Source organism: Musca autumnalis, unplaced genomic scaffold (assembly GCF_047663935.1).
Source record: "Musca autumnalis isolate F117 unplaced genomic scaffold, ASM4766393v1 scaffold_1, whole genome shotgun sequence".
In the NCBI taxonomy this organism is placed as follows: Eukaryota; Metazoa; Arthropoda; class Insecta; order Diptera; family Muscidae; genus Musca; species Musca autumnalis.
In genome coordinates, this window is record NW_027411644.1 from 302,330,623 (window position 1) to 302,355,199 (window position 24,577).

The 24,577-nt window shown below is 38.0% G+C and overlaps 1 protein-coding gene across 2 annotated transcripts in view; it reads right to left on the minus strand.

The window, feature by feature from the left end:
• Dop1R2 (dopamine receptor 2) overlaps positions 1-24,577 on the minus strand; it is a 284,897-nt gene that overhangs the window by 227,338 nt on the left and 32,982 nt on the right. For both annotated transcript variants that reach the window (XR_012409186.1, XM_073961993.1), the window contains exon 2: positions 13,958-14,850. The gene's annotated coding sequence lies outside the window, so the exon portion shown is untranslated. The remainder of the gene's footprint in view (positions 1-13,957; positions 14,851-24,577) is intronic.

The window sequence follows — 24,577 nt, forward strand, 5'->3', positions numbered from 1 at the left end:
CATCTCGATTTGTTCACACTCCCGCTTTTCCATCTCTCTCTGTTTCCTGTTTCCTCTCCTCTCTCCTTTTCTCCCGATACCTCTACCGGGCGCTACGCATTGCTACTGATTGTAAAATAGCCCTATATGTCGCATTTTTCTCTTCGGCAGCAGCACGACACTACTGGTCATACCATGGATTCCTTGGTGGAGGTCTCTGGTATCCGAGTACTGATTTTGCGGCTGTTTGCATGGAGTGGGCAATGTTATGCCATTGTCCTGATATGTTATCGGGACGAGGAGTGCTTTGATCAAGCAGTTGGGCCAGTTGTGTGGAGTATGCTGTGGCTATCTGTTGCGATTGCAGCTTACCGATGTCCAACTTCCGTGCTGTGTTTGTTCGCACTTTATTTGCTACGTTTACTTTTGGTACGTACTTTTGCTGCAACAAGGCAGTGGTCCAGGTCTATGTTTGCAACTCGGAACGATCGTACATCTAACACGCTTGATGCATGTCTTCCATCTATCACAACGTGATCAATTTGGTTTCTTGTTCTTTGATCTGGCGACAGCCAGGTGCCCTTATGAATATCGAGATGCTTAAATCTGGTACTGCTAACCACCAAGTTTCTTGCAGCTGCAAAGTCTATCAGCCTCATACCATTGTCAGATGTTTCACTGTGGAGACTGAATTTCCCGGCTGTTGGGCCAAAGATATTCTCCTTTCCAATTTTGGCATTAAAATCGCCTAGTATAATTTAAATGTCATGGGCAGGGCAACGGTCATAAGTTTCTTCTAAGCGCTCGTAAAATATATCTTTGGTCTGTTTGTCCTTGTCTTCAGTGGGAGCATGAGCGCAAATAAAGCTGATGCTTTTAATCGAATTGCAGCGAGTCTTTCATTCACTGGGGTGAAGCTGGAGACCAGATGTTTTAACCTCCGACCAACTACAATTCCGCAACCAAACTCATGCTTTGTGTCATGGCAGCTATAATACAGTGCGTCACCTTTATGTGTTGTTGTGACGCCTTTCCCGTTCCATCGTATCTCCTGTATGGCAGTAATGTCGGCCTTGTACTTTTCAAGTACATCTGCCAATGCGTAAACTACACCTTCTCTATAAAGAGTGCGAACATTCCAGGTGCAGATTCGCAGATCATGGCGCGTAACTTTTGAAGGATTTGTTTTTATTTTCTTTCGTTTTTTCACAGTAGACTGTTTTTTCTAGGGGAGGGTTACTAACCCGACGCTCAAACCCAAGTTTTTATGTTTTTATGGGTGAACGGGGAACATGTTAGCTCACTACCTTTAACGGGTGTTAAAGGCAGTTCCCCAGGTGACACCACGGGGAGGTCAGTGTCCACTTGAGATGAAAGAGGGACCAAATAAATCCTGGGCTTTGCCATGTTAATGCCGGTCAGGATCGTTCTGTGGTATCTTCCATCCCCTACGTCACCCTATTTTTATATGTATAGCCCCCAAATGACGGTACATACCAAATTTCGGTATTTTGAGGATTTTCCCTATTTTTTTTACTGAATTACCCGTAATTTGACATTTGATGTTCCCTGCAGTCACGAAACTTTTCCGTCAAAAATTGTCATTATTGCTCCATGTTGTGATATAGGCCAAATATAACGGTAGCTCCCCATTTTCTGTAGTTTAAAGATTTTAGTCGTCATACGGAGACTATACATATAAAATGTGGATTTCTGATTTTCGGTATTTTGAGGATTTTAGCTAATTTTCTTCACCCAACCGCCTGTTATTTGACACTTGAGGTTCACAAATTAACGGAACCTCCCAATTTATAGTTTTTTTGAAGAGTTTAGCAAATTTGTTGACATTTGAGGTTCACAGTGGTCCCAAACTTGTCCACAAAAAAATTTTCAGCTTACAGCTTTTACTCCTACATTTACTCCTACGTGTTTCTACCAAAAATTAAAACCCCAGCGGCAACACAGAAGCTACTTAAATTCTGCGTTTAGGCGCCGTTTGAGTGTCTAATTTTGTCTATTGGCTTTTTTCATATCCAAACAAAAACAAACACAAAGAAAAAAACTTCTTTACAAGTTGTTATGTTTCTATTTATTTAACAATTTTTGTTTTAAAAACAAAATAATTTATTCTCTTGTTTCTTTAAGCTTACGCTTGCTTATAAACATGATTTATTAACGTTTACATAAATATGAAAACGACGCCAACGTTGTTGATTCTATTAATAACAAATTGTGAACAAAAATAGAAGGCCAAAAAAAACTGTCACTTACAAATTCGAAAGCAATTATTTCTTGGAATTTGTTTTGTTGGCGACAAAAAGACAACAAAGTGTTTGTTCTGAAAATTAAACAAACAACAAATACATGTTAAAAATTTAAATAGCTCCTCTTGTTTTGAGAATTAAATGCGGGTGTTAACATCAAGGCTAGGAGAGTCTATTAAAAAGATTTATTTGTTGCTTTTCGTAGAAAATATATTTGTAATGGTAAACAAAACAATACCAATCGAGTTCAAAAATACCCCAGACTACCAAAACCGTCTTTAGCCGCAAGTGAAAGAAGAGATTTGTAATGAATGAAGTCAGCCATTGTGAATCAGAACACGGCCAAAAGTTTTTCTAAACATGACATTTAAACTAAAATATGTACCTATACTTGAAGTTATATTTTTAACAAAAGTAAGGGATAGCTTCCACAATTATATAAAAGTGTGGCTTATTAATTTTTTTTTTACATTAAATTGTTTTATTATACCCTACACCACTATGTGGAAAGGGTATTATAAGTTTGTTTTGGGAAAAATTCATGTAACACCGCGAAATATTCGTCGGAGACCCCCAATGTGGTATACCAATCTTCATATCTCGGCGAGATAAAGCGATTTTGAGATGTGTGTCCGTCCGTCCGTCCGTGTGTCCGTCTGTCCATTATAAATTGTAATCAAACTCCAGGCTGCAATTATGGACCGATCGTCACGAAATGGTCGGTTTCACATCAGAATAGATCGCTATTTAAATTGGTGATGATCGTGAAATATTTAGCGGGTGAAATGGACCAAAAACATAATTTTTATCCGATTTTGTAGCTGCTCTGTAGGTCGCAATAATAGTCCGATCGCCTCGAAATTTTAAATAAGGTAAGCGTATATGACAAAGAAGAAGTTTGCAATTTGAGATGGCGATCAGATAATATTTAAAGGGTTAAATGGACCACAACTTTGTGTGAAAATTGTGACAATTTTTAATAAACAGCTTATATCTTTGTTCCTGAAAGACACATTCCCCACTTGTGAGTTATATTTTGAAGACGATCTCTTGACCTTTCAATTGATGTCAATTATGTTGATGTGCGTGATCAGATAACATAGTTACAGCCTAATACATCTAGTTTTTTGTTTGTAGTGTAATCATAAACCCGCTAGAGGTCGCAACTATAGCTCAATAGTCACAAAATTTTGCACGAGGTAAGAGTTTAGGTTAAAGAAAGTGTCTATAATTTTGCATGATGATCTGATATTATTTAGCGGTTGACATACACCATTAGTTTTGTATGAAAAATATACAAATTTTATTTTTGGTCCATATTTTCATTCCTGGAGGGCATATACCGGCAAAGTAGCCTACATATGGAATAATAACTAAGACCTTTCCCCTGATGCAAATAACGGTCCTTTTGCATAATATATAATGGGTTTTGTGTAGAGAACCACAATTTCCTCCGATGCTACAAGTTGTCTCTATCATGACAGAGAAATTTTCAGTTCAGTTGTCAGATTGGATTTTTATACAAATAATGCAACATGGGGTCACCTCGCCACCTACTTTATACCTAAGAATTTAGGGTAAAGGGAATACAAACAAAATACGACTAAAGATGTGTCTCATCGAAATATTGGTTTATATTTTGACGAAACTCGTTTCAGACAATTTGGAGTCTATTTAGCGCTGTCCGTTCATTTGTCTCTCTTAATGTCTAACTGGCTGGTGCGCACGATAACATTCGAACGGATCTACTGATTAGAACCAACTTTTATACAACGTAATATTTTGCCCAAACTTTGTTTAAGTTCGAAAGTAGGCTATGTTGGTACACCTCCCCCAAAAAAGTTCAAAATTGTTTTCGAAAAATTGTGTGAACGATAACTGGTTAAGTGAGCAATCGATTTGCTCCAAACTTTCCATATATTATTATTCCTTCCAGATATAGATCGGATAAGACTATATCGGTCCTTAGGGTACCTCCCACACAAATTTCGGAAAAGGGAAATTTAAGAGTCCTCTCGAATAGTTTTGAATTTTTTCCAGCAGATTGTACTTGCGCCGCAAATCCGCAAGTTAACTCTCAAGGGGATTTTCTGATTGGTCGAAACTTTACACATCGTATTATTTCATCCATTCATGTGTCAGGAAAAGTGCAGTTTGAGGACCCGTATGGGATCTATTTGATTATATTATTTTTTTTTTTGAAGAAGGTTCTTTTTACGGTCCCTATTCTGGTCCCTTTCCCGGGGTAAGTCATACTTCCTGAGATAATAGTCCAGAAGTTCCAAAAACCCCTGCCGGCTCCAACTAAAATTACAAATCTGAAAAAATAATTCTCAAATATTTCCAAAACTCAGAATTTAACTTACTAAAATTGATTTGGTATAGCCCCATATTACGATACCTACAGATTCCACGTGTTTTGAAGCAAACTCGTGTTACAAAATAAATATATTTTTAGAGGCCGTTAGCGCAGCTGACTTATTCTATCTTCTTTGCTGTATAATTGAATATGAATAATTGTGGAATTTATAAATTTGTTTGCATGCAACATTTTTGAATTTCTATTCATTGTTAGTTATTTCTACCGGTATAAAATATATTTTTGATATCACAATATATGCCCACAATGAACTACTTTCGAAGCATATGTGAGGTACAAGTGCACAATATTTGGACGATAGATCGTCAATAAACTCGCAATTTTCCCAATTATCAAATATACGAAATTGCATGGTATATATATTTATTTATTTATTTTAGGTGTATTCCAAAAAAAGAACCTGATATTCAAAGACAATTTGAAGATGTAGCAGGAGGGGTTAATCAATGTGAATTTTCGAATATTTTTTAGAAATGTATAATTATATATTTTTCCATAAACATCCCAGTAAAGACAAGGGAGGCTTCTCTTATATCAATGGATTCATATTATGTTATTGATATGTGACCTATTTTTTATCGCCGAGTCCGAACGGCGTGTCCTAAGTTGCCACTTGTAGAGACGTTTTTCATGGCTGAAATACTCACGAAATATCGCCAACATTACTAAGGGGACATTCAGCGTGCAAGGCGGTTGCACATAGCTAATTCCTACAGGTTGTGGTGAAGGGTATCACATGGTCGGCCCCGTCCGACTATAGCCTTTGCTTACTTGTTTTTAAATAAAATTCTTTATTGAGCTTGAGGTCAGTTTTGGTTAATTTTATTGTTTCATATTTTTCCCAATTCAAAAATTGCGAAATATTGGGAAAAATATGAAACAATAAAATTAACCAAAACTGACCTCAAGCTCATTAAAGAATTTTATTTAAATATATACATTCAAAAGGTAGAATAAACACACATTTATAAAATTAAATTATTTTATTAAATTTATTTTTTCTACCAAAATTCTTCTACAAAAACAAACCTCCCAGAATTCTATCAATAACCCTTAATATGAACCATTATTATTTCTTTGAAAAAGAGAAGCAAACCATTCAATCTACCTAAACTACTCGAAATAATTTGAATGAATGCAATTAACTAAATTAATTTAAGCAACGCCATTCGAAATAAAAATGATTTACATATTCATATATGTACATACACACTTACACATGCACGAGCACAAAAAAAATTCCCACACATTATGTGAACTGTGCTGTGATTCAGAGAAAATGTAAATGTTAAACGTAACTTAATTTATATGAATGTCATTCAGTCGAACAACACAAATACAAATTTTTGCACATTTTGTAATCCTTTACATCATTCACACTCATGTGTATACGAATCAAAACACACACACACACTTCTATATACATTTCAATACAATGGACAGAAAGGTCTCTTGCGTGCAAGAGAAAAAAATGGAAAATAATGTTTTTAAGAAATGAATTCTAACTAGAACCAAGTAAGACCTTGAATTTGAATGAAAACTGAATTTGAAGAAAGTTTTGTCATTTGACTTTATTAAATTAAATCAAACAATAGAAGAAAACTAATTTGGGAAAAAGAAAATCAACATAAAGGGGTTAAGGATAGATAAAGGCGACAATGTGATTGGCCTACATCAACCAAAATCAACTCGTACATACATGTGTGCGTTTCTATGATTATTCAAAGGCACTTAATCCTTCGAATATCTTTTTGGAGAAATGTAGAAGGCAATAAACAGGGTTTTGAGAAACGAAACAGTCATAGAGGACAAACGAGTGTCTGGCATATATAAACCTTAATACCCTGTATTAACAAAGACAAGTAAAAAGCGTTAGGCCGGGCCGAAGTTTAAATATTCTGACCTATACAATATTCTGCTCATAAAATGGAATATTTAGTTTCCTTTCCTATCCCCAATTTTAGGTAGAGACGTTTTTCGGCTAAGGACATGCGAAATACCTAAATTATTCCAAGAAATATATCCAAAAATTCGCATTAATAGGGCCGTACCTTTATATGGGGACTATAGCAAAGTGTGGACCAATGTTGAACATTTTTCGGTATGTATCGTTATATGCTAAAAACATGGACCTATGCTGACAAAATACCTAAAATAGGGAGGTACCGCTATTTGGGGTGGTAAAGCCTCATATCTTTATAAATGAAAATTAAATGTCGTTCGTTGGCAATGGTATCAATTGAGAACGGCTGGACCGATTTCGATAATTCTCTTCGTGAAATGTTCGCCATAACCCGACTTAGGTTTTTATGCAAAGAAAATTTGACCATGCCCACTTTTACGCTCACTTTTTTCAATTTTCAATTTTTTTTTTTTTTTTAGATTAACTTCTCGTTGGAATCAAGCTTAATGATCAATAATCCATATGAAAAAGGGAAGCCGACGATTCGAACACACACACCCACCAATTTTTATCTTTTCTACTACTGAACCGATTTTTCTGAAATTGTCAGGGAATGTACAGCGATGGCCCCCCGTGAATATAGGCTACAAATTTAGTTTTGGAGGGGGCGGGGTACTTCCCCATTACCCTATTTTTTTTAAAAATTATGATGACAATAACTACTAATGTATCGATTTGGAAAATAATTTGCGAGACAATTGTGGTGGTGTCTCCGACCTTACCTCTTTTTATAGAACACAAAGACTTGACCACTTTTTAAAATATGTTACATCTACAAAACTACTGAACATATTTTACTGAAATTTTCAGGGAATGTACAGAGATGGCCCCCGGCGAAAATAGGAAGCATATTTTCTTGAATTTCGAAGGAGGCGGGGTACTTCCCTTTGCCATGTTTAAAAAACGCCATAACTTTAGGAATAAAAATCAAATGCCCTCATAGCCCAACTTAGGTTTTTATGGAAAGAACATTTTACCACGCCCAATGTTTTCAATTTTCAATTTATATTTTTTTCTGCAAAAACTACTGAACCGATTTTCCTAAACACACGACCACGCCTTTTTTATGTTATATCGACACCTCCAAATAATACTATGCTAAGTCTAAAAAGTGAGTTTTGCAAGAGAAGCTCTCAAAGTGTGGAATTTTGTTTTTAACTTCAGTACTATGCTAAGTTAATATTTGTTTATAACTTCTGTTCGGATTGACCGATCACTACCAAAATTTTACAGAATTTACGTTAAACGACGTTCGACACCTCCAAATAATAGTTTGCTAATTCTGAACAGTGAGTTTTGCAGGACAAGCTCTAAAAGTTTGGAAATTTCTTTGACCTTCAGTACTATGCTAAGTAAATATTTGTTTATAACTTCTGTTCGGATTGTCCGATTATTACCAAAATTTGACAGAATTTAAGTTAAAGGACGTTAAATATAAAAATGTAAAGAACTTGAAAACATGCTAAGTCGACTTAGCATACTATTGTTTGGAGGCGTCGATATCTCAAATACTACTGAACCGATTTCCATCAAAGTTACAGCAAAACCTTAGTGTTTGAAGAGGTGGGGTACCTTCCCCACGCCTTTCTTTTGAACTCTATATCTTTAAGCCAAACTTATAATTATATCGGTTTCAGCATAATTTTTGGGAGGCAATGGGGTTGTGTGCACCCTAGGTACATATTTGGAGACAAAATACCGGACCTTGCCCACTCTTTTAAATATGTTATATCTTGAAAACTGATGGCCACTTCCACATTTTTCAATACATTGTTTTTCCAAAAATACGGAACCTAATTTCATGCAATTTTCAGGAATGTCCCATGGTCCACATTGCCAGCAACGTGGACCGGGGTCTGCTAGTATAGAATAAACCTATGGTGATATTTTTTGATTGGTAAATTTAGTAATTGCAGCGAAAATCAAATTTCTAATTACTGGTAGTTCTGTCAAAAAAATAGCTAAAACCCCCAAGATACAGAAAATCTTTGGGTGCCGTTATATGATTATACCAAAGCAATGACCTACTTTGACAATTTTTTTGTGAAGATATTTTGTGGTCTTAAATGCCAAAATATACCAAAAATCGGGAGGTGCACTTATATAGGCCTATACGAGGGTTGTTCGCTAATTCGCTGGCCTAAGAATGAAAATGCAAACATTTAGTATCAAAAATTGGTTTATTGTTTTCTAAAGTAGTCTTCAGCATGATTTATACACAACACATGGTCGTACGTCAAACCGTTCTGAGCATGTTTAGGCAATAAACTGTCAAACATTCAAAAAAAGGAAAATGGCACCTTGCAGAACGCAGTGTTGCCTAGACCAGACAGTTATCGTGCAGCCCTCGTAAACGGGGATTGAAGAAACGGAACAATCCCAGAGAACAAAAAAGGCATCTGAGATATATTGTACTTAAATACCCTGTAGTAAACAAAGGCAACGACGATAACGGATTATAATGGTCCTTACCGGGTCGGAGGAAAACCCTGTATCAATTTGGATGTGCTCAGCTTGTCATTTCCTCATCCACCACATTCAAATTTCGCAAATTTGCACGAACACAACCTCCACTAAGTTTAACAACAACTGCAATTTACAGCGTTTTGATGGTTGCAATGTACTGAGGAAGGATCGCACCAGAAGTAGAGGTGGGTGATTAGCTTTCCTATTGCACCAATCTATTCAATGCAGACCTTTCTCTCTTGAGTCTGGCTCCAATGACCCGTCAGGGTAGAATTTCTGAACGTATACATCCCGGCGATATATAACTGTACTCCAGGTTATAGGCCAACATTTGTCCACTTTTGGAAGGTCATGCTCATCGTGATATGTGGCATTTGGTCCTCGGAAACGAACTGATTGGAATAGTGTTGGCTGAGCAGATTGATAGCTCTACATTTTGCACGGTCAATGAGGATGTCACTACCAGAAAATAGCGGAGAGTAACACAGTTCGCCAGATATAAACATCGTCTTACCTGGGCTGACAAATGACGTCACCTGGCAAACTGTCGATTCTATTGGATCAGACCATCACCTCAGAACGCCGCACTTTCCTCAATCATGGGAAAGAGAGTTCACTAATCACCGCTTCAGAGATCTACCCAGTCTTTCTGACGTAAGCGGATGGCAGAAAGTACTTTCCGAGATATCACAACTGCTGGAGCCGCTCCCTATATATTGCGAGTCTTTCTGACGTAAGCGAATGGCAGGAAGTACTTTCCGAGATATCACAACTGCTGGAGCCGCTCGCTATATATTGCGAATACCCGAAGTGAGACTAATTATTCCCGCAGAGACGACGGGATTAGAAAATGAGAGTGATGGGCTTTGTCGTGCCATCCTCAGTGACCCCAGATTTAGGGAGCTGACACTAGTAGTTAAGACATTGGTCGGTGAGCATAAGCGGAACAAGTGATTAAACAACCTGAAGAGTTGTAACATTGGAGCCGGAATAAGTAAATTGTGGGCAACGGTTTAGTCACTCGCAAAGCTTGAAAAGAAGGAAGACAGGACCTCAGTCACGTTTGGCGACATTACGCTGACTTATCCGAAGAAGTTATTTCAATCGGGAGAGACAGGGCGAAGGGAAGAATACTGCGTCACATCAGTTCTCTTCCTGCAAAGAATGAACCACCATATTTTACATGTATGATGTTGCAATGGAATCTCCGTGGTAATGCTGAAACAGCTGGGTGTGCTGGGAGTGGACTTGGCGCCATCTGGTAGGATGAACCCATATCCGACGATTGGAAATTGATCACCTTGGCGTATTATGCGAACGTCTAAAGCCTAAGGTCAATAGATAATAGGATAATTGGCCAGATTGCCTCATTTCAGCAAATACTGGAAAAATTTTGGAGAGGCAGATCGCATCTACAATCTTTTTGTGAACTATAAGGCAGCTTTCGGCAGTCCACTATGTTCACATATATTCCAGCCATATCTGACTTTGGTATCCCTAATAAAACCTCCCCACAAAAAATTGTCAACTTATGACAATTTTTTGGTATTTATTGATGTCCGTTATTTAAAGGAATTTAATTTTAATTTTTTATTTAAGGTGCCTAGTGGCTACTCGAGGATTTTAGCTACTTTTTTGTAGTTTGACATTTTAGGTTCCAAGTGGTTACAAAATTTCTCCACATTCTCCACTTTGATATAGCCGCTATATAAGTCGCCGCCAGACCGAAGACATTTTTATACACATTTTTATACCTTCAGCCTTTAGCCTTACGAGTTTATATACACCTTGATTAGGCCAAGGTGATTTGTGTGGAAGGAAAAAAACCTTAATAGGCCCTTCGCGTTTCTGATTCCTGGGATTGAACTGAGCAAAAAAGTCTACTGGACCATATGTCTACGATGAAAATCGAGCCTCCCGATTTTGACTTTAAATTTTTATCTACCTTTTTTGACATCTTGGCATATAACAGCCAAACCATTGAGATTTTCGAGCCAACACAAAGACAAAAATTTTAGTCAAGACAGTAGTTAAGAAATCTCTAATACATCGCAAAAGCATTGGAACGCTTTTTCAGGCAGTTTTGTCCTTGAGAAAGTGCAAACTTTTCGGAAAATGTCGATAAATGACACTGTGCTACAAAAGTTGACCAGAAAAATATTCAAGCATTCTGATGCAAAATTCCATCGTGTTGGGATCCATGGAGAACGAAAATGCCTTTAGTTCGTTTGGGTCGCTTCGTTTCATTTTTTTATAACGGTAAAAGTAGTGAAAATCTGGCTTTCTTACATTTGCAAATTTAAACGGGCATATCTTCTTTTTTTCACAACGGATTTCTATTGGTCCTTCTTCCTTTCAAAAGGATGAATAATATCTTTAGAACAAGTTATTATTTGTTTAAATCGGTTAACAAATGGCTAAGTTATAGTGGTTTAAGTCTGAAAACCCCCACAAAAAAATTATAACTGTGTTTCAGACAATCTTGAATTGATTTAGCCATGTCCGTCCGTCTGGCTGGAGCGCACGATAACTCTCGAACGGATCAATCGATTAGGTCCAAAATTTGGCTTTCGTAATATTTTGTCCAAACTTAGCATAAGTTCGAAGATGGGTTATATCGGTCCACTACTTCCGGTACCTCCCCAACAAAAGTTCGAAAATGTTCGGAAAATTTGTGTGCACAATAACTCTTGAAGGGAGTAACCGATGTAGCCCACACTTTGTACATCGTGAAAGTTCTACCAGACTTAGATAAAGTTTAAATATGGACTCAATCGGTCCACTCCTTCGGGTACCTCCCACACAAAATTTCAGAAAAGCTCAGTTTAGGATCTGCTCTCGAATCGCTTTGATTTTTGTTGAAGCAAATTGTATTCGCTGTCCCCCATACGACGGTACAAGTTTCATAAGGGGCAAGTCCATACTTTCTGAGAAAATAGCCTGAAAGGTGCAAAAAACCCCTATGACACCGTATGTAGTGGTTGGAGCGCAAGATAAAACTCGAACGGATCTGCCAATTCGGTCCAAAATTTGGCCTTCGTAATATTGTGTCCAAACATAGTTTAAGTTCGAAGATAAACCATGTCGGTCCACTCCTTCAGGTACCTCCCTCACAAAAATTCAAAAATCTTCGGAAGAAAGATGCGCACGATAACTCTTGAAGGGAGTGACTGATGTAATCCATACTCTGCACATCCTAACATATCTACCAGATATAGATCAGGTTCGAATATGGACTATATTTGTGCACACCTTTGGGTACCTCCCACACAAAATTTCGGATAAGTTCACTTTAAGACCTGCTCTCGAATCACTTTGATTTTTGTTGAAGCGATTTGCATTCGCTACTTTCATTACGACGGTAAAAGTTTTTTCAGGAGCAGGTCCATATTTCTTGGGAAAACATCCCGAAAGGTGTAAAAAGGCCTATGTCACCATATGTGACTCTCGAACTGTTCTACTGATTTGGTGCAACATTTGGTCTTCGTCATATATTATCCAAACTTACTTTCATGGGGCAATATTGGTCCCCAACTTCCAGTACTTCTCCCCAATATTTAAAAAAATGTCACTAAAATGTTAGGACGATATCACTTGAATAGTGCAACCAATTTGGTCCAAACTTTGGATCTCCTAATATTTTGTCAAAATTTTGTTTAACTTCTAAAATGGCACATATCGTTCCTCCCTAAGGGTACCTCCCCCACAAAAGTTCAACATTTGTGTTAATTCCTAATTCACATTTTTGTCGGCAAGTTCAAATGTTGAAAAATGGCCACAAAATTCTGAAGAGACGCTAAATACATTCTATCTGTCCGTAGATGAAAGTTTCAATTCACATTGGCTGAGGGTATACCTCTGTCGGCAAAGCCGACTGACACTTTTTTACTTGTTTGTTGGCAAGTTCATTTTTCCAAAAAGGTCCACAAAATCTGTCAATAGATGAAAGTTGCAATTCTCACAGGCTGAGGTTATATCTATGTCGGCAAAGCCGACTGATAATTTTTTACTTGTTATTTAAGGATTTTATCTTTATCCGAACTACCTGTTATGCGGGATTTTAAGTTCCCAGTGGTCACAAACTTCTCCATCAAAAATGTTCAACATTAGTCCATGTTTTGTTATATACCCCATATAACGATACCTCCCGATTCTAGTTATTTCGAGAATTTTAGCTACATTTTTGGTCGAACTACTACTTTGACATTTTAGGTTCCAAGTGGTTAATAAATTTCTCCACTTTGATATAGCCGCTATATAAGGCGTTGCCAGATCGAATACATTTTTATTCCCTCAGTCTTTAGCCTAAGCAGTTTATACCTCCAAAAATGTGTCTCATCGAAATAATGGTTTTAGATCCCAAGTATGTGCGGACGAAATTTGTTTCAGACAATTTGGAGTCGATTTAGCCTTGCCCGTCAGTCTGACTGGGGTGCACGATAACTCTCGAAAGGATTAACCGCAATTGCATTTCGTAATATATTGTCCACAGATGGGCCAATCGGTCCACTCCTTCGGGTATCTCCCCCACAAAAGTTTTTCTGTAAAATGGTGTGAATGATAACTCTCGAAAAGAGCAATCGATTTTGTCCAAACTTTGCAAATCGTCTTATTCCTTCTAGATATATATCGGGGTTGAATATGGTCCACTCCTTCGGGTAGCTAGCACATAAAAATTAAGAAAAAGTGAGCTAGTTTCGGATTGTTTTGAAAATTTCTCGTGATACAAAATCAGTATTAACAAGTTAATACTTCACATGTCGACTAATTTGCAACTTTATACTTTAATAATGTTTGGAGTACAATTTGTTTAATATTTCGTATCAATTTGTGCACTCTATCACATGTAGTGATGTAGGGTATAGAAAAAGAAAACAACAAATCCAACAAATATTCAAAACTTACCATTGATTGTGAGACACGTGGAAGTCTAGGAGCCGGTGCCAAGAAACATTTAGAAATTGTTCGTTTGTTTAAATGCAGATGAAAATGAAAATTCATAAATTCCAAAAGTGTTTGAAATGTTGAGCAGTATATGAAAACGACAAAAGCCAACAGAAACGGTTAGGAACTAAGTTGAGTGTGGCCAAAAAACACATGAACACACACAAAACGGAAATGCTGGTTCACAATTTACATGTGAGTAAGAGAATGTGTGTGTCTGTGCGTGTTTTGGCAAATGTCTGCAAGTTCAAGGATACACTTATTAGAATATCTCTACAGTATGCCAGCAGTTATTGTTTTCTTTTTTGGCTTTATTTTGATATTCTAGTTTTGTTGGTTGTTGTTGTTTCACTGTTGTTCCTTAGCACACACAGAAAATGAAAATGAATATCTGTTGGTTTGTTATGGCTTTGAGTAGCCACAAAAATATCTCCAAACAGCAAAACACTTTATCACCAACACTGTCTCATGGCATGGGCCCATATGCGTTTGGAATGTAAGGACTCATGTGTGTTATATTTTTTCGTTTCGTTTCGTTTTGCTTTAGTTTTAAATCTCTGGTGTTGTTACATATTTGATTGTTGTTGTTGTTCTTTTGTTATTGTGTCTGATGATAAATGTGTTTGTTATTGTTATAAATTAATTTTGTTGTTATTCGGTGTTGTTGATGTTGTTGCTAAAACGATATGTACTCTCTGAGGTTTAGTTATTTCTGGTTTTTTTGTTCACTTTCCGTTTGCTTTTTGTCAGACACACGCATTCACATTATTTTATTAGTTTATGTTTTTATATTTTTTTGAGGTTCCGTTATTTCATTAAATGTTTGGTTTTTTGCTCGCATTTTGTTGTTTTGTCTGGAAATAAATAAAATTAGGGAAAATGGAAAGGAAAAATAAATATTATTTTAAATTCAGTTTGTTTTATTTTATTATAACTGTCTGGTAAAGTTTTCCAGCGGCAATTTTTCAGACATTAAAGAATTTTTGTATATAACAATTTAAGTACAAAAATTCTTTAATATACTAATGGTACGATTTGATGAGTCTTTTGCTTGAAATTGATTCGAAAAAAATCCATCCAAAAAACGTACATTAAATCAGAGAAATAAAGAATCTCCAGTTTAAAGAAGCCTTACGATCCTTATAAAAATAAATGTTTCTCAATATCAGTATCTTCTGCACCCATGTCCCGACTTAAAAGAAAGATGAACAGACCCTTGCCCAGGCCATGACATTCAGATTTACCTAAGAGGTTTTAATGCTAAATTTGGGAGGAAAAAATTTGGCCCAACAGTCCGCAAAATCAAGAGACAACTTTGAACAATGGTATGAGACTGATAGATTTTGCGGCTACAAAAATATGGAAGTATACGGTACTATATTCGAACTTCTCGATTTACATAAAGCCACGTCATAGACGGAAGGCACGCTTCCAACGTGTCAGACATTTAAACTATACGGGGAGCGAATATCGATTGGATTACTTAACTGTGGTAGGCAAGGTGAGAACCAGTCTTACTGTGGCAGCAAATGTTCGACACAGGACTGAGGCTAGATGTCGAGAATCTGCAAACACAACATATAGCACCTACCTATTCTGCCCAAATTAATCACATCTCGATAATGTAGAAGTGTTGCAAGGCTACTGAAAGCGGTATACAGGTCAACCATACAGTTCCACGTTGTTGTTGTAACAGTGTTTATTATTATGTTTGTAGGTCTATCTCCAGTTCCAGGAAAATGGCTGTTTCGATGGGATGTAGTCACAGATCCACTGGAGTTAGATGAGTTGGAGACAACTGCATCCGTGTGAATATTATTTAAACCTGCTTGATATGCCTGCTGATATAGGGGTTCTCTGCTATATTATTGGACCTCCCTCTCCAGAGCATAAATATTCTTCCTGATATGCCTGAATGTGTCGGGCCTAGCCAGCAGATGGTGATTGGGATGGCTCTCACGGTAACACCCAAGCAAGTACTGCAACGAAACCATCTCATTATGTTGCTTTACTGGAACAATCTTTGCCTCCTCATGTAGATGGTCCACTAAAGACTTGAGGAGGCGTCCTGTTGCTGTTCTCAGGCCGGCATTCGGACAGGTTTGAATCTTCTTCCAGTTCGTATCACATAATCTCGGGGACCAAACTGGAGCCGCATATCTTACCACAGACCGACCTTTCGCGTTGTATGTGGTCAACAAGGTTTCTTTATCTGCACCCCAAGTGCTGCCGGCTAGGTACTTGAGGACCTTGTTCCTGCTTTTCAGTTTGTCGCAGATAGCTGTGGCGTGTGCGCATGACTTGAATGTAGTGTCGAATGTGACCCCTAAAATTTTGGGGTACTTTACCAGACGGATGGTTGTCTGCTCAATGTCCTCAAACAGCATGGAGTGCCTGACTGTATCAAAAGCTTTTGATAAGTCAAGCGCCACCATCACTGTTTTATCACACGGCGGTCTCTGGTTGAGTCCTTGACAAATATATGTGGTAATGACGCGCAGCGCTATTATTGTGTTGTGCTGCTTACGGAATTCATGCTGATGATCGGCAACTTGATTGCTATCTCTGATACTGGGGAGGACTAAGGCCTCAAGGGTCTTTGCTACGGGCGAAAAAAGCGAAATCGGTCTGTACAATTCACTTTTGCTGGCTTCCCTGCCTGGCTTCCGTAGTGTGACCACCCTGCCCATTTTCCAGACTTCGGGAACAATGAGGGTGGCTAGCGACTAGCTAGCGACGACCGGCTCATCCAGCTGCTTCAGCATTACCACGGAGATCCCATCAGGGCCAAACGCTTTGGATAATTTAGCATTCCTGATGGCATTGGCAACATCATCCATTGTAAACTGTGACGTAATACTCTAATGCGACGTAATACTCTTCTCTTCACCCTGTCATTCTCGGGGTGCTCCTCAAACTTTCAATTGAAATAACTTGCGCACCTCTTCGGGTCAGTCAACGTAACGTCGCCAAACGTGACTGAGGTCCTATCTTCACTTCTTCCAGGGTTCGATAGTGGCTTAACCGTTGCCCACAATTCACCTTATGCTGGCCGACCTACCGGTTAACCTCCGGTGTCAGTTCCCTGACTCTGGGGTCATTGGGTTTGGTTCGACGAAGCTAATCACGCTCAATTGCTAATCCCGTCGCCTCTGCTAGGAAGTTTGTTCTCACTGCAGCAGTGATGATGTCTCGGAACGTCCTTTCCGCTACCCGAACATCAGAAGGATTGGGTAGTTCTCTGAAGCGGTTATTGGTGAACTCCCTGAAACTCTGTCAATTACCTTTCTTATGACTGACGAATGTGCGGCGTTCAGAGATGAAATCGGGTGGTCTGACGGGTTGCCAGGTACCGCCATTTGTTAGACCAGATGGCACGATGGTTATGTCTGGCGAACTGTGACACTCTCCTCTTATTCTGGTAAGGGCGTCCTCATTAACCGTGCAAAGCGTAGAGCTATCAATATGCTCAGCCAGCGCTGTACCCCTCTGGTCGTTTCCAATGGCCGAATGCCACAACTCATGATGCTCATTAAAGTCCCCCAGGACCAGACGATTACGACCTTCCAAAAGCAGGCTAATGTCGGGCTTGTAATCCGAGATACAGCTTCCACACCTGACTGCTACCCCCATAAATTCCATGTACGGGTCCTTAGAGACAGGCTCAAGCGAGATAGGTCTGTATTGGACAGACTGGCGCAACAGGAAAGCTAATCCCCCACCTCCACTTCTGGTGTGATCCTTCCTTAGCACGTTGTAACCATCACAACGTTGTAAGTTACAGTTGTTGTTGAGCTTGCTTTCTTGCACCGCAGCGACCTTGATGTTCTTCCGACTCATGAAATCTACTATTTCCTCGATCTTGCATTGCAATTAAATTGCAAAAATGATGCATTTTCCGGGATTGGGACAACAACGGCTGGTGGTCCTGGGTTTTCCTACATCTCGGCACGGACCAAAAGAATTCGGAGCAGGCATTCCGGGATACGGAAAAACGAAACAAGTACAAACATATGTACACTGATGTGTGGTTCCGGGTCAGTCCGGTACGAAGAACCCGCTGCATTTTCCGGGATTGGAAAACAACAGCTGGTAGTCCTGGGTTTTCCTCCATCTCGGCACGGACCAAAAGAATTCGGAGCAGGCATTCCAGGATACGGAAAAACGAAACAAGTACAAACATATGTACACTGATGTGTGGTTCCGGGTCAATCCGGTACGAAGAACCCGCTGCCCTGGGATTGTACAGTCCCACGTCGGCGGGTTCTTCGATACTAAATTGACCCGGAACCATACAACACCCGCTATCCAGCGGCTCAGTGTACATATGTTTGTATTTGTATCGTTTTTGTGTGTTGATTCTTTTGGTCGGTGCCAGAACAGAGGAGAAACCTGGGCAAATATGGATGAGCTCGGTTTATCAGTATCCACTACATTCAAACTTCGTCAAGATGAAATAAATTCCGGGTGTGGGTTCATTTCAGGGATTGTGAGGGAATACGACATGAATTACTTTGCTGCGTGAGCAGAGTCCCTTTTTGCAATTCAATCGAGGAAATAGTGGATTTTATGAGTTGGAAAAATATCACGATCGTTGTGGTGCAGGAAAATAAACTCAACAACAACTGCAGCTTAGAGCGTTGTGATGGTTACAACGAACCTAGGAAGCATCACAGCAGAAGTGAAGGCGGGCTTAGCTTTCTCATTGCACCATCCTGTTCAACACATACCTATCTCACGTGAGCTTAGCTCTAATTACCAGTACATGGAATGTATGGTAGTAGCAGTCAGGTGTGGAACTGCCGAGGTATTGTAGGTTAACGTATACATCCCGCCGATATATATAAAAATAATTGTTCCAGACTTCTCTCTTATTATTGAGTGTACCCCGATTCATATTAACTCAATGATATGGGATCTACAGTTTATCGTCGAGTCCGAACGGCGCACATTGGGGCAAGATTCCAAAAAACGGAGATTAATTCGGGCAAGCATTTGAATGATCTAATGTTAATATTTTTCGAATGTTTACACTTCAATCAATATAACGGAACACAGTTTTGGTGCAAATTGAGAGTTTGGAGAGGTATATTCGAAGCCCTCATAAATGGGTACCATAAAAACTATGAAGTGTTTTTACGGGTTTGCCTACATTTCTTATTTGATGAATCTAAAATCTTCTAATATGATAAATTATTGGTTAAGCTAATATTTGGCAAATAATTACTAAGTTAGGTCAATATTTTAAAGTAGCTCCGATACAAGGGTATATCCGATTTTATGTATTTCGAGGGCCTTGACCACATTTTTAGTACATTTATCTTTGAATTAGGATTTATAGATCTGAATGCCTAAAAATTCATAGTGTGAACATTTTTAAATATCGGTCAATGTTTTGGTATAGGCCCCATATATGCATATATTGCAACTAAACTAGCTTAAATTGTGAATTGTGCATTTTGAAGGGTTTGAAGATATTTCTATCAAACATCATCTCTATATATTTTCGTTTTGGAATAACCTCCATATAAAATATTCAGCTAAATTTTTAACTCTAAATGCTTTTCAAAAATAGGAAAAAATTAATTTTTAATATGCTTCTAAACTTCGTTTGCCACAAATATATTTTTCTAAGACTCAGATTTCTAACTGAAGTTGACGATTCCATTCTAAAAAGGGCACTTAATAAATATTACTCTTTATATACCAAAAAAATTTAATTTTTATGGTGCTCTTTAAATTATTAAAAATTCTTTAGCTTTATCACAGTGTAACTGTAGAAGTAAACAATATATGATCTTGACATTTTGGTTAAAGACTTAGAATTTTGTACCATATTACCATGTAACGAGAGTTATACCAAAAACCGATTTTTTTTTAATTAATCTCCATTTTTTGCGATTTTACCCCTTGTGCATCGCCATCATTTCATATAAATCATTATATATAGTAACTATAACATAATGGTGGACCTGCACACAATGTCTTATGTAGGGTGACCACAGACATTAAACCAAAACACGACATACTGTACAAAAATAACAGGAAAAATGAAGACAAAAACACCAAAATTCTAAAATTTGACCCACAGCTATTTCCACCATTTTTGACATAACTCAAAATGAGCAAGAAAGGAGCAAGTTTTGTTTGCGCAATATCAAAGACAACAATCAAGAGAAAAATACAAAAAAATTTCTCACGACCTTCTTGACACTCTTTTTTGTTATACTCCAATACATTTCAAAATTATGCAAAATCTGGACACATTTTGACGAATTTTTTAAACACATTTCTAAAAGAATTTTTCAGAATAATTTTTTCTTAAAATATTAAGAATTACCTCTATATTTAATATCTATTTTGAAAGTTCCAAATTTATGTAGCAGAAACTACGATATGGCGATTTAAAAGCAGCAAAATTTAATACTTTTCACCTGTTTCTTAAATTTTTAAAAATATGTTCAACTTTAACACTGTGCTACGCGAAAAGTAAACAACATACGACTTTGCTATTTTGGCTAGTGAGGTAGAATTTTGTACTCGTTAACCCTGTCAAGACAGATTATCAAAAATTTGTGTTTCAATTTTTCAATTAAGCGCCGTTTTTTTCAATCTTGCCCCAACGTGCGGCGTGTCAAAGACACCACTTTTGTAGAGAAGTCGCCAACATTACTGAGGGGTATTTTGCCACCGTTGAAAAGTGTTTTGATGTTACCTGACCGGGGAATCGAACCCACGACCTTATGTGTGCAAGGCGGGTGTGCATACCATTCAACCACGGTGGTTTCCCGCGAATAAATAGGTGTACTTAAAATCGTCTGTTCTTTGGGGACTAGTGCTCATAATGAGTTGTGGCATTTTGTCCTCGGAAATGACCGGAAGGGTAAAGTGCTGGCTGAGCTCAGAATCCCAGAATCAGCTCACTGGAAGTTAACAGGTTGGTCGGTGAGCATAAGCGGAGCTGCAACATTGGAGCCGGAATAAGTGAATTATGGGCAACGGTTAAGTCGCTTTCGAACACTGGAAAAAGGAAGGTAGACCTTCAGTCTGGTTGAGCATAAGCGGAGCTGCAACATTGGAGCCGGAATAAGTGAATTATGGGCAACGGTTAAGTCGCTTTCGAACACTGGAAAAAGGAAGGTAGACCTTCAGTCTGGTTTTGCGACGTTACTCTGACTGATCTGAAGATGTGCCCATGTTATTTTAATCGTCAGATTGTCGAGCACCTCTGGAGTGGCAGGGTGAAGAGTACTACGGCGCATTAGATATCTTACTGCCGGGGAGGAACCACCACATATTAACAGTGGGTGATATTGCGAATGCCATCAGGAACGCTAAATCATCCAAAGTGTTGGCCCCTGAAGGAATCTCCGATTTCGTATTTGTCTTCGGTAGCAAAGACTCTTGAGGCTTTACCCCACCCCTGCGTCAGAAACAATTGCCGATCATCAGCTTTGGTTCCGTAAGCAGCACAAGATGACAACAGCGCTACACGCTTTGTCAAGCACTCCACGTTATTTGAGGACAGTGAAGTTTTACCGTGAGAGGCATCATAATCACCATATGGTGGCCCCACCTAGACATGTCAGGAGGGATCTTCATTATCTGGAAAGAGGTCCAAAGTTACAAGAGAGAACCCCTATATCAACAAGCCTGTCAAGCAAGTTTAAATATCATTCACACAGATACATTCGCAGATGCCATACAGCACAAATGCGGTCTTCGGAGGACATCCCCATCTTTCGCAGCTGAGAAGCGTCAGCTTCCACGAAAAACCAGAGTAGTTTTCCTGCATGCGGCACTGTTCTGCTAAACCTACTCAACTAACTCCAGAGGCTTTGTGGTTACAGTATCCACATTCCTAAAACTGAAGCCACATTCCAGAGTCCCACAACGAACTTAAAAACATTCATATACTGTTACAACAACAACCTTACAATAACAAGCTACGTGTTGCACCACGAAAAAAAATTGGAGAAGAGAAGAGAAAAAAACTTATTTTTAGAGGAAAGCTCAGAAAAAAAACGACAACGTAAGAAACTCGAAAATGTTTTCAAAGTGGAAAACACCGGACTGAGGTTTATGCTGCAGGCACAATATACTGCAAAGATGCTGGTGGGAAACTGGTAACTGATGATGAAAGCGTACTGAGGATTGGATTGGAGTATCGACCGAGTTGGCTTCGACAAGAGTTGTTTCAAGTAAGGTACGGGATTTGTGATAAGGTTAAAAATTAATATGGCCGTTCCAATTTCCTACAAAATTCTCTGTATCAATTCATATGCGGCATTCCCTTAAAATATATTATAAGGGTTCCCACCTTCAGGTACCTCCATCTCAAAATGTCTGCAATGTTTACACATGTGTACTTTAAAGACATTTTTCGCGACGTTTTGATTTTTTATATTTTGCGACAGGTTGTTCGACGATACCAGTTTTTCGGGACAGGCCCAGTTCTCTTGAGTTATTGACCAAGAATATCTAAATACAGCCATATAGTCCGATATAGACCTTCTTGTAAATTGATGTACGTTTGGAAAAAATTTTACGATGTACAAAGCTTTGACCAATTTGCATACTCACTGCTCTGCAGTCATTTAGCATATTGGTCAAAGCTTTGTACATCGTGAAATTTTTTCCAAACGTACATCAATTTACAAGAAGGTCTATATCGGACAACACCTTCGAGTACCTCCCTCACAAACGTTCACAATTTCCGGTTAAGTGCACTTAAAGAGTTGGTAAGGAATCCTTTCGAAACTTTACTTAAGGATAGCAGCGATATTATGTTTTTCGTGGACAAGTCCGATGGTCAATCCGACAATGTCCGCTAATGGCCCAAACTTTGTACACCTTATATTTCTCTCAAGCTTAAATCAAGTGCAATGATGGGCTATATCGGACAACTCCTTGTGGTACTTTCTTCACTACAGTTTAAAAATGTCGCTTAAGTGCAGGTAATCTTTGTGATTCTGATTACAACGATATATTTATTTCTTGGGCTGGTCCATGCTTTCTGACATAATAAAGAAAAATTTCTAAAAATTCCTACGGAGACTAACCAAAGTGGCTGATAAGCACGATATAGTTACAAGATGGTTTGAAGAAATGAGCCACGTAATCCGCCTGGAAACTAATATACATTCGGGAGTCACTCCGTGGACATGAGAACTATGTCCACCAGTCATTTGTTTCCTATTCCTCCCCAAAACGCATATATTAACTTCATTTTTAATATATAACTACGTCTAACTCCATTTTACTCCATGTACATGTCATTGCAAAAAAATAAATTTCAACACAATTTTAATGTAATAACAATGTTAATCAATGATGTTAATCACTGTCCTTCACTAAAACAGTAACAATAATGTAAAGAAAAAACAAATCATAAAATTACCTAACATTTTAAAAACCGGTTAGGTGCTATAAGCGTTGATGTTGACATTCTTTTGGGTTGTTAATGCCAAATAACTTTAAATTTCATGCTTATCAAGTTACATGCAACATTTCACAACAACAACAACAAAACGGAACGCTAACAATGCCTGAGCATTATACAATATACCACGAGTTGGTTGTATGAAACGTGGCAAAAAAAAACGCAAACACGCAAATGTCAGCCCAGTTGACGTATGAGCAATTTTGAAGTTTGAAAAACAAAAAACACACGCATTACACTTTTGTACAAAATATGTGGTAGCTGTGATGCCTGTGGCGTGTACACAAACACAAATACTGAGCATCCTATTTAAGATTTTTCTACAGTTTTTTCCAAATGCTAAAGGCACAAAAACAGCACCAGTCTGATGTTTAAATAAAAAAAAAAAAACAAAAATGTTGTCTCTTTACGCTTCAAAACAATTGTAAGAAGCAGAAATAAGAAATATCAAATTTATCGCCAGGAAAAAAAAATAAGCCATACATAGAAATTTTATTATCTCCCTTTAGCAGCAAAAGTCTTAGCACTCAACCATAGCTGGCGGCAGAAAATTTTATTTTGATAATGGCCTGACTTTTTTGGAAATATCAATCATTTTTAACAAATAAAATATAAATACAACATTACATATGTACTTTAATGAAATAAGGTATATTAAAGTATTTTATAGCGAGTTTGTTTTCGGCAATATGACATGTATGTATATACTTATGTAAACTTGGGTTATATGGGGAATATTGTTCTAATAGCATAATATAATATCTTCTCTCATATATATAAAACTCAAATGGCGGTCGTACGTGAATGAACAAATCCGATGTAAATTGGATTTGTCTCGTTATTATTTATGGGTGAGTCCGTCCTGTTTTTAAAAATTTAATATTTGCAAAAAAAATACGAATGTATTGATTTAAAAATTATTTTGCGAGACAATGGTGGTAGTGGTGGTCTCCGACCTTACTTACTTATTTCCGAATTTATACCCGACCACGTCCAATTCTTACATATATCTATCTACAAACTACTAAACCCATTTTGCTGAAACTTTCAAAGAATATTCAAGTATGGCCACTGGTGAAAATAGGCTGCATATTTTGTTGGACATCGGTGGGGGCAGTTACCTCCCTTATGCCCTTTTT